Source organism: Moschus berezovskii, chromosome 18 (genome assembly GCF_049115385.1).
Source record: "Moschus berezovskii isolate FMDL1 chromosome 18, NW_MosBer_1.0, whole genome shotgun sequence".
NCBI lineage: Eukaryota > Metazoa > Chordata > Mammalia > Artiodactyla > Moschidae > Moschus > Moschus berezovskii.
The window spans coordinates 78512871-78524639 of record NC_142477.1 but is presented as its reverse complement, the minus strand read 5'-3'; the positions used below and the strand labels follow the sequence as shown (position 1 = coordinate 78524639).

The following is an 11769-nucleotide window of genomic DNA, read 5'->3' as shown; positions in this document are numbered from 1 at the left end:
CCTGGTCTCAGGTGGTTTCTCCCAGATGGGCGCTGTTCGGTCCTCTGCTGAATATCCGAGGGGCTCGTCCTCAGATCTCCAGGGTCCTTTTTCTCTCTGTCCCACTCTCTCCTCTCCTCGGCTCTGATCTGTGATCTCTGCCCACTTTGGTTTCACCAGACTGTCAGCTTCATCACCTCCTGTCAGGGAGTCTGGCTGACTCAGCTTCTGTTCCTTCTCCCCGTGTTGGGGCCTGGAAATTCTCTCCAGGCAGTGAGCTGGGACATTCCTTAGGCTATCCTCGTGTGTTTCCAGGATCATTGTCTTTCATTCCCTGAAGTCCTTTGTCATGAAAATCATTGTTTAATGTACTTTGTCTTTGGCCTTGTTTTTGCTGGCTCCCCTCAGGAAGGTCAGTCAGTAGCTGTTCACTCTGTCTTGGTTAGCAACGTACGGCAGCTGGAGACTGTCCACAGTGTTGTTCTTCCTACTCTACTTACTACTTCCTGCTCATCCTTCATTTCTCAGTGTGACATCTCTTCCCCAGGAAAGTGTTTCCTGGACCCAATCTATGTCAAGTTCTGTTATGTGATCATAGAACTCTCTCTTCATAGAGTATCTGAGTTCATAATTATTTTATTTGTCTTTCTCTTCTACTAGACTTCAAGCTAAACAGGAGCCAGGGGCATCTGTTTTATCTGCAGAGCTTAGAATAATGTCTTCCACATTATAGACACTGAATACTTGGAGTGCAAGGAGATCCAACCAGTCCATTCTAAAGGAGATCAATCCTGGGTGTTCATTGGAAGGACTTATGCTAAAGCTGAAACTCCAATACTTTGGCCACCTCATGCGACGAGTTGACTCAGTGGAAAAGACTCTGATGCTGGGAAAGGTTGGGGGTAGGAGGAGACGGGGACGACAGAGAATGAGGTGGCTGGATGGCATCACCGACTGGATGGACATGAGTTTGAGTGAACTCCGGGAGTTGGTGATGGACAGGGAGGCCTGGCGTGCTGTGGTTCAAGGGGTCGCAAAGAGTCGGATATGACTGAGTGACTGAACTGAACTGAAAGACCGGAGACTTTGTCTCAAATACTTACCTCCCACCGTCTAAGGAGCTGACTCTACATTCTTATGTACAAGGGAGCCACTCGAGGGAATATAGTATTTGATGTGTACAGGTGTCTTGCAAAATAAAAAGAGTGTTTTCTTGTTTTTTCTATGACAGAATCTGCTTTTTTCTTGAAGCCATTATTAATCAGAAATGTATTGATTTTTAAAAAAAGATGAAAAGAATGACTATCAAAAATTCATGTCGCGTTTTTTTCCAGAGGCTGTGTCTATGATGTTCTACTGTTGGAAAAAAAAAAAAAATACCATGAAAAAGATCGAAACCACCAATACCTAAAGCCAAAACTAACAAATGAAAAAGTTTGATTAAAATTATTATTATTCCACATCAGCAGAAGACTCAGAATTTATTGAAGAGCTAAGGTTCTTCTCTGGCTTTTATCAATAATGTAGACTACAGCTCAGGGCATCCACTTCAAGATGGCTAAGCACACAAATCTACCTCAGTCTTTATTGTACTGAATTGAAGAAAGTGTTGTTAGTCACTCAGTCATGCCCAACTCTTTGAGACCCCGTGGACTGTAGCCCACCAGGCTCCTCTGTCCATGGAATTCTCCAGGCAATAATACGAGAGTGGGCAGCCATTTCCTTCTCCAGGGGATCTTCCTGACTCAGGGACCAAACCCGAGTCTCAGACCTGCATTGCAGTTAGATTCTTTACCACTGAACCACCAGGGAAGTCTGACAGAATAAAGACAGAATACCCAAATAAGAATAAATATGCCACATGATCCAAGGCATCAGGATAGGGAACATGGGTGACCTTGGGGCCGCTCATGGAGTAACTAATTCAAGACTCATAGAATAGCTGTGTCACTTCTAGCTGTTGGATTACTGGACCCTAGTTTGCCCCAGCTAACTCTGGAAGAACCATTTCCTACATGGAGGGAGTTCTGCATTGAGAATCTCAAGAATGAAACCTGGGCACAGACCAGACACGGGACAGAGTCTCAGTGTTTTCTGGCAGTGGACAGAAGCCCCTGATAACCATTGATAGGCAAGCCTCCCCTCACCCGGGAGAAAAACGTGCTCATACAGGCTGATGGAATGACAGTCTCCTATCACAGTGACACCAGCATTGGCAAATCCTAGAAGAGGTGTGTCAGGGGCTCTCATCCATGGACCCTGAAGGGAATCAGGTCAAGCTTCCCAACTCTGCCTTTCTACCTGAAGAGCTAGGAAGTTAACCTAATACCTCTCAGTCTGCAGAATTATAAATGAGCTCATCTGCCTACCCAGCCAGCAAAGGTCCATCTAGTCAAAGCTATGGTTTTTCCAGTAGTCACATACAGATGTGAGAATTGGATCATAAGGCTGAGTGCCGAAGAATTGATACCTTCAAACTGTGGTGCTGAAGAAGACTCTTGAGAGTCCCTTGGACAGCAAGGAGATCAAACCAATCAATCCTAAAGGAAATCAACCTTGAATATTCATTGAAAGGGCTGATGCTGAAGCTGAAACTCCAATACTTTGGCCACCTGATAAGAAGAGCCAGCTCATTGGAAAAGACCCCAATCCTGGGAAATATTGAAGGCAGGAGAAGAAGGGGATGACAGAAGATGAGATGGTTGGATGGCATCACTGACCCAATGGACATGAGCTTGAGCAAACTCAGGGAGATAATGAAGGACAAGGAAACCTGATATGCTGTAGTCCATGGGATCACAAATAGTCAGACACCACTGAGTGACTGAACAGCAGTCTACCCAGGAGGATTACCAAGAAGAAAGCAGATGGCACAGGGGCTAGCACATGGCAAACCCTCAAAGCAGAACTCTGCTCTATTTCCCATACCAGCTCACATCCCATTTATAGCCCTGATCAGGGCAGCAGGCTTCACCACATGGACCCTCTTCCTGTTGAAGCAGATTTGACCAGCTCAGCTGCCAATCATATTATCTGCCAATCAGATTTGATCTAAGAGACACAGAGGCTTAGCCTTTGGATTTTATTTGTAAAGCACTATGGCAAACATGGGCTTCTCAGGTGGCTCAGCAGTAAAGAACCTGCCTGCCTATGCAGGAGATGTGAGTTCGACCCCTGGGTTGGGAAGATCCCCTGGAGGAGGAAATGGCAACCCATGCCAGTACTCTTGCTTGGGAAATCCCAAGGACAGAGGAGCCTGGCAGGCTGCAGTCCGTGGGGTTGCAAAGAGTTCAGCAGGACTGAGCCATTGAGCATGATAGCAAACATTCCTGAACTCAGTAAAATTAAAATCATCTTCCTTTTCTTGAGTGGGTTTAAATGAGTTTCTGTTTCTTACAGTCAACCAGTCCGGGTTTAGCTGACACTCAAAGATGCCAGCTTTCTCCCTGTCCCTATTTATTATGATAGAGTCGGGGGGTAGAGGTGACTGTCATCTTCACAAGGTCTTTCCTACAGCGAGTGAGGAATGGATTTGAGCATGGGGCCAAGCCCTCCTGATCTATAAACTGGACCTGTTGATGCATCTCCTATGCTTGTGTGTTCATTTGCTCAGTCACGTCTGACTCTTTGTGACCCCATGGACTGTAGCCTGTCAGGCTCCTCTGTCCGTGGGATTCTCCAGACAAGAATCCTGGAGTGGGTTGCCATTTCTTCCTCCAGGGGATCTTCCTGATCCAGGGATCGAACCCATGTCTCCTGCACTGGCAGGCAGATTCTTTACCACTGAGCCATCTACCTTCTGTGTTTGGCTAATGAGAAATTCCATTCACCAGGCTATTAGTTATTTAACTCAGCATGAGTATTAAGTGTATCATCTTATAAGAACAAATGAATATGGACAATTTTAGAACTTAGAGCTTTTCATTGTGCCTTTAACTATTCAGCAATACATAGTGAAAATTCATCCAGTTCTTAACCTCAGATTTTTAATATTTTAATCTCTCATGAAACAAAAGTTGGGTTCATACTCAGCATTTTGGAAAACTGCACTAAATGAACAGCGAATAGCAAACACTGCCAATACAGACAAATGGCAACAATAAAAGCCAACGTTATTGAGACTTTGTTATGTGACATTTCATAAATTTGGCACAGATGTTAAGTCATTTGTTTAATCCCACCAACTCAGCAGTGATGGAGCTACAGTGTGAAGGCACACACCTCTGGTATAGCAGGCACTGTGGTATCTACCCGAGGTCTCCCCAGCAGGCTGGTGCCAACCTACCAGCTGCCCCAGCTTTGCTGCTGGTGGGATACCTCCAGCCCCATGGCCCACAAACAGTAGGTTACTGATACAGGGTGCACGACACTCCTCTGTCTCAACGGGTGAGCAACGTGATGAGGTGACTTAGGTCCAGAGTTGCCCCCCGCCAACCTGGATCTTCCCCTGAAACCAGCTCTTCTCAGATGCTCCTTCCCTGTTCTGAGTCTCTTACTCTTCCACAATTTTTCTCCCTCCCTGAGGATCACCACCTCTGTGGCCATGGGCGCCTGAATCTCTGTCTGTGACTCTGCTTCTTGGGAACCTGACCCAAGACAGCTGGTTTCTTGTCTTCAAATGTGCAACTTCTGTGCCTGGAAAACAGGTGGAAGAAGGCGTGTGCCCACCACCATCAGTCCCCATGACCAACACAGGATGGGCTTGTGCTTCCCATGTCAACAGTGTGTGGCTCTGTGGCCAGTCTTAGCTCGGAGCCTAGAGGTCCCTTTGCCAGGAGAGGTGATGCTGCCAACGGAAGCCAGGAAGGGTCCTTGTCAGTGTGGACAAGGCTGCTGCTGCCCACTGGGCTGTGCGTGCTGTGGACTCAGCAGGCATAGAAAACAGCTTCCTTGCCCCTCAGGGTAACTTCCCCTGACCACCGTGAGGTCATCACAGCACTAGTGTGCTTAGGTAACCCACGAGGTGTTTATAGGTGCCTCATATACAGTTAATAATCGGTAAATTGATGCTTTTGAACTGTGCTGTTGGAGAAGACTCTTGAGAGTCCCTAGAACTGCAAGGAGATCCAACCAGTCCATCCTAAGGGAGATCAGTCCTGAATATTCACTGGAAGGACTGATGCTGAAGCTGAAACTCCAGTACTTTGGCCACCTGATGCGAAGAGCTGACTCATTTGAAAAGACCCTGATGCAGGGAAAGATTGAAGGTGGGAGGAGAAGGGGATGACAGAGGATGAGATGGTTGGATGGCATCACCGACTTAATGGACATGAGTTTGAGTAAACTCCGGGAGCTGGTGATGGCCAGGGAGGCCTGGCATGCTGCAGTCCATGGGGTTGCAAAGAGTCAGACATGACTGAGTGACTGAACTGAAGGAAATAGAGCCTGATAAGAGTTTAATCGCCAGGGTCTCAGAACTGTCAAGGGTGGGGATTGGGCCAACACACCAGACAGTCTGCTAATCAGCTGAAATTCTAGCTGAGTGGAGAATTCAGAGCTGGCGGTCAGCTGCAGCCATCTGTCAGTGGTGGGTGCCTTTTCTCCACCACAGCTTGACTTTTGTATGCTTCCCTTGCAACCACGGAACCAGAAGTGAAGCTAATGGAGACCGTAGATTTGGGCAGTGCGTGGGGTGGACTGTCATAGTCAAAGTGGTACCCCACGGGACCCCCTTAACCAGGCTATCACTCCCATCCCCCCAGCTACTGTGTGTGTCACCCCCCTCCCCCAGTTCCCGGGAGCTGACTGTCCTCTGCTGACTGGAACTTCTCCATCTGGGAAGGAGCCCTCCCTACCGCCACCCCCTTCACTGATGCACGTTTGATTTGAGGGAACAGAACCCGGGGGTACATCTCAGCAGTTAGTTTATGCTCCAGAATGCCTCCTCATTAAGACTGGACCAAAGCCAGACTTTGTGACCTCACCCTTGCTGGGCTCTCACTCCTTCTGACCCTGCTTCTCTCCCTTCATCCAAATTTTCCCTCAGTAAATCATGAGCACCCAAATCCCTGTCTTGAACTCCACTTTTAAGGACCCCAACCTAAGTCACTGGGTGTGAAGTTAATCCACGTTTAGTAATCATCATTCCCATAAAAAGAAAAACACAACTTCTGATTTTGCAGTTGGTTTTTTATAACTCATCTTAAAGTTTTACTGAGTCTAATATTCAGCAGGCTAAGACTCACTAGAGTACAAGACAGAATGATGTTCTAAACAACTGAGATGGCAAAATTAAAATCACCAGCCTGACACAATAGTAGCTCAGGTGGTAAAGAATCTGCCTGCAATGCAGGAGACCCTGGTTCGATTCCTGGGTCAGGAAGATCCACCGGAGAAGGGATAGGCTATACACTCCAGTATTCTTGGGCTTCCCTGGTGGCTCAGATGATAAAGAATCCTCCTGCAATGCTGGAGACCTGGGTTCGATCCCTTGATTGGGAAGATCCCTGGAGAATTAAAAGGCTACCCCCTCCAGTATTCTGGCCTGGAGAATTCCATGGACTGTATAGTCCATGGGATAGCAAAGAATCAGACATGACTGAGTGACTTTCACAGCCTGACATAATTGCTTCATCAAAAAATCAGTGTCTTCCTACACACGGCACTGAGTCATCAATAAAAGACTTTCTAATTACCCAAGAGTCCAAATGGATTGGTTTCATTTGCTCCTGTTGTCGCTTGCTAAAATTCCATTCTATATGAGGTGTTGGTCCATCTTTGCAAAGAAAATAAGTGACTCATTCTAACTGACAAGATTATTTCCCTCACGGCCCCCAAAACTTGTCACCAAAAGTTAAAGACACATTTTTAATGATATTTTAAAAAGAATTTGTCCCTTGTCAACCATAACTGTGACAACTTGTCAATTATGTAATTTTGCTTATGGTTTAGAAACATGGAAATCTTTGCAGAAAATCTCCCAAACGGCCAGAACGTGGGTGTGTTTGCATATGTGTATATCAGTTTTAAAATTACACAGATCAAAGACCAGAGGGATGTATTAGGGTCCCCAGGTCAGTAAACAGGAACGGGAAGATCCCCTGGAGAAGGAAACGGTAACCCACTCCAGTATTCTTGCCTGGAGAATCCCATGGACGGAGAAGCCTGGTAGGCTGCAGTCCACGGGGTTGCATAGAGTCGGACATGACTGAGCGATGGAATGGAACGGAACGGAAAGACAACAGAGAGACTTAATATAAGAGAGAGGCTCTCAGAAAAAAACTCTGCAGCCTGAACCTCCAAGACCCATGCCAACGCCTTCACATTTCCCTCAAGCCTCATTTTTTTTTTTTAATGTACTCTATTGTGGTAAGAATACGTGACAAGAGATCCACTCCCTTAAGTAAGTACACAGTACTGCATTGTTGACTACAGGTACAGTGTTGTACATGGGTCTCTAGAACGAGCTCATCCTTCTTTAACGGAAACTTTGTGCCCCTTGGTTAGGAATTCCTTCACTCTCCCCTCTGAGTCAATGAGTTCAACGATTTTTAGATGCCTCATTTAAGTACAATCATGCAGCATTCATCTTTCTAGAGAAGGAAATGGCAACCCACTCCAGCGTTCTTGCCTGGAGAATCCCAGGGATGGGCGAGCCTGGTGGGCTGCCGTCTAGGGGGTCGCACAGAGTCGGACACGACTGAAGTGACTTAGCAGCAGCAGCATCTTTCTGTAAATGGTTAATTTCATTTAGCATCTTGTCCTCCAGAGTCAACCGTGTTGTCCCCTGTGGAAGCATTTCCTTCCTGTCTGCGTCGGTCCTCCACGGTGTGTAGGGACCACATTTTCTTTCTCCGTTTATCTGTGGATGGACTTTGCTGCTGTTCCCACACCTCTGCTTGTGTGAATAATGCTGTGGTGAACGCGGGAGTGCCACTGTCTCTGAGACCCTGACTTCAGCTCTTTTGGGTGAGTACCAGACGTAGACTGCGGGTTGTACGGTGGCTCTATTTTCAGCTTTCTGAGGACCCTCATTCTCTTCTCCACAGTGGCCGCGCCAATTTGCATTCCCACCCACGGGGCACAGGGCTCTGTTTCGGGGACAGTGCCTCAGTGCCGGGAGCTGGAGCGGTGATCGTGGAGCAGAGCTGGAGCCTCTGACCTGAGTCTAGACTTTTCCTGAAGTTGACATCCTAGGTGGGGGATGAAGGCTGAGGGCATGTCACACAAACCTGGAACCTACATCCAACCTGGATCCGTCTCTCCATGCAAGGGGTGGCAGTGTCATAAAGTCAGTCCCCCAGGGAGGGTAGGTTCATCTCCTCCACCCACCGCTGGGAAGGACTCCTCCTCCCACAAGGAATCACTTCCAAGCTACGTGCAGCCTTTCCTAGATGCCAAGGACAATCGCCAACATGACCAAGAATTTCTGAGCAGCCTACCAACTGTTCTATAACAAAAGGGAAAACAAAAAGTTAACCCAAATATATGGACACTTTTTTAAAATACTAGAACATTTCAAATATACACAAAGTAGGAAAAAAGATAGTAAGCACACATTTAACATTATTCTGCCAAGAAATATTAACTGGTTACTCCCATTACTTAAGATTTTTTTTGAAGAATCAATGTGTTTGATACCAGTTCTTATAACTGCATTCTGATCTATTTGTAAAAGTTGCTACTATTCTGAAACTACATTTATCATTCGTGACATTTAAATTTTTTATTTTATATTTTAATGTACATAATAGAGTGGTGTTCTGTGTCATGAAATTTACTTCGATAACAAATTGTTCTGAATGTGTTCTGTGATGTGTTTCTTCATTTCAATAGAACAGAAAAACAAAATTTTTTCTTTCTCTTTAATTAAAAATTTGGCCCACCCTTTGCTTCCCACTTCTGGCAACCAAAAATCTGTTCTCTGTATGAGTTTGTTTTTGGAGGATTTTTTAGATTACTTTTTATTTTCCACACATCAGTGAGATTATACAGTATTTGCTTTCTCTGACACTTCATTTAGCATAAAGCCCTTCATGTTCATTCCTGTTGCCACAAATGGCAGGATTTTCTTCTTTTTATGGCTGAATAATATTCCATTTTGTGTCTGTGTGCTTCTGTGTGTGTGTGTGTGTGTGTGTCTTTTTCACTTCTCCTTTATCCTTTCATCCACTGATGGACATTTATTCTCTAACTTGGTTAATGTAAAGAATGCTACAAAGAATAAGGGGGTGTAGATAACTTTTGAGGTTAGTGATTTCATTTCCTTTGAATAAATAGGCAGAAGTGGAATTGCTGGATCATGTCTCGGTTCTACTTTTAATTTTTTGAGGAAACTTCATATTGTTTTCCCAAAACAATGTTTTAACACTAAACACTTTTAGATAAACCACGTTTATATTCAGTGCAGTTCAGTTCAGTCGCTCAGTCGTGTCCGACTCTCTGCGACCCCATGAATCACAGCACGCCAGGCCTCCCTGTCCATCACCAACTCCCAGAGTTCAGTCAAACTCATGTCCATCGAGTCGGTGATGCCATCCAGCCATCTCATTCTCTGTCGTCCCTGTCTCCTCCCGCCCAAAATCCTTTCCAGCATCAGAGTCTTTTCCAGTGAGTCAACTCGTCGCATGAGGTGGCCAAAGTATTTCAGTTTCAGATTGTGTATATAATTTTCTCATCTTTTTTAATTGTAACAATGCTTATTTTATTTAAAAATACTTACAATTAACTAATTATCCATTAGTGAGGGCATGTGTATTTTTTAATCTTAGATTTTTACAAAGGCTGTTGTGGAATGCTGAGAGAGGGGTCAGCCCATCTGGTTAACCACTCCATATAGACTCTATCACACAAAAGTATCAATGTGTTTAACAATGCCTAACTGATAGAAACTCGGGTTGTTTTAAAAGATGCAAGTATTTGTGAGCATAGCCATGATTTTCTAGTGTTTACCACACTTCCTCTGTAGTACACTTAAAAGGAATATATGTGTGTGTCTATGTATACACACAAATGCATGCGTTTTAAAAATTTGTTTTATGTATGTTTATTTTATTTGTCATTTTATATTTCTTCATTACTGAATTTGGTCCTCTAATGTTTGGTTTAAATGTTAATCTACAATCCTTGGTGACGCTTTTCCTTGTCTGTGCTCTCCAGGTTTCATTTAGAAACAAAAGCAAGGTTATCCTAGATTTATAAACGCTGTTCATACATTTTCCTGATCTTTCCGTGTTCTGGGACAGTTTGTACATGATAAGATTTATGTAGCTCATGAAGTTTTGGCAAAATTGCCAGTCTAGTCAACTGTTCCTGATACATTTTTGTGGGTAGTCCTGAGAATTAATACAGGGCTTATTTAGGCTTTTTCATCTTCTAGTATCAATTTTAGTTTTTAGATTTTTGTTTTTGAAGGGGTTTTTTGATCAATGCCATAAATTTTTCTGTTGATTTGGCTTATAATTTTTAAACTCTGCTCTATATTATATCCCTATCTTACTCTTAATTTATATGTCTTTGTCTTAATTGATTTACAATCTTTGTAAGGCATCAGATTTTTATGGTTGCTGTTGACCTTCTCTAAGATTATTTATTGTACATTTAGTTAATTTTTCTTTTGTTTTATTATTTCTTTCCATCAATTTATTCCACTAATTCATTTCTCTAATAAAAGTTCAACACTTGACTTATTAATTTTTCACCTTTCTTCTTTTGTGAGATATAGATTTGAGACAATGAAGTTCCCTATAGGAATTTCTTAAACTGCATCTTAAAAGTTTCAGTACATACATTTCCTTTGTAGGTTGGTTTCAGATTTCTTAAGTTTCATTTCCTTTTCTGATCAATAAGATATATAAAGCTGATTTTTATAGATATTTCTAGTGCATAGTTATTTTATCAGGGTATTGATCTTGAATTTTTGTGTTACTCAGAGAGTCATATAATGTGTTTTCTATAATATAAAAAGTGCTTCTCTATACAGAAAATGACAGGATTATTGATAATCACAGTATTAATCTTCAAAGACCTTGAAGAATGTCAAGCAACATCAGAATTTTCTAAGGGTCGATGGAACTTAGATAGATCAAGTCATGTTGGATGATGCTCAGAACCCATAACAGGACAAAATTTGATGACACAAGTCATCATTAGGAGCACTAGGATGATGCCATATTTAGGCAGTGTTAAAGCATTATTCTCAATGTTTTTCTTTTAAACAGTTCTAAGGCCAACTGAGAAATCCTGGAATAAAATATTTCATTGTAATGCAGCTCCAGTCAAGATTAACATTTATCTTCAAGTTCAAAGGTTTTAGACTCTGTCCAGTGTTTAATACGCACCAGTTAGTAAGTGAAGCACCATCTGGACCACGTAACCAGGCAGTGTGTGTGAACCAGGCTGCAGAGTCTCCAAGACCCCTGATCAGGTCGGTTCCGGGTCACAGTGCCCTGCTGTGTGACCACAGACTCACCTGCTGCCCCCGGGATGGCAAAGCAAACACAGCAGGATCACAATCCCGCACGAGGTGAAGAGAACTCTGTAGGCTTGATCATTTAAGGCCACGTGACTACAAGGACTCCCGCAAAGAAGGCCCCTGTCCTCCCAGGAGCTTTGGGGTCACCCTTTCCCATTTTCAGCACAAATCGGATGCCTTGTGGGTGACAGGGAGCATTCCTGGACTCTTCCTCAAAACAAATACATGGCTGACCTTACCATCAGAGAAGAAAATGGGACCTGAAAATAGATAAGAAGCAGAAACATCCCTTCTACAGAAGGAGAGGAAGCCTGGGTTTATGATGAATGGTGAGGATATTCTTAGCCCGGAGGCACAGACCTGTCTCTGTGTTAGTC

The 11769-nt window shown here is 43.9% G+C and overlaps 1 long non-coding RNA gene across 1 annotated transcript; it reads left to right on the top strand.

Moving 5' to 3' along the window:
• Nucleotides 1-7: 7 nt before the first annotated feature.
• Nucleotides 8-10603, top strand: LOC148775028 (uncharacterized). The gene is made up of 2 exons (XR_016035266.1): nt 8-7887; nt 7968-10603. It is a non-coding gene; the product is annotated as an uncharacterized LOC148775028 (long non-coding RNA).
• Nucleotides 10604-11769: the final 1166 nt, after the last annotated feature.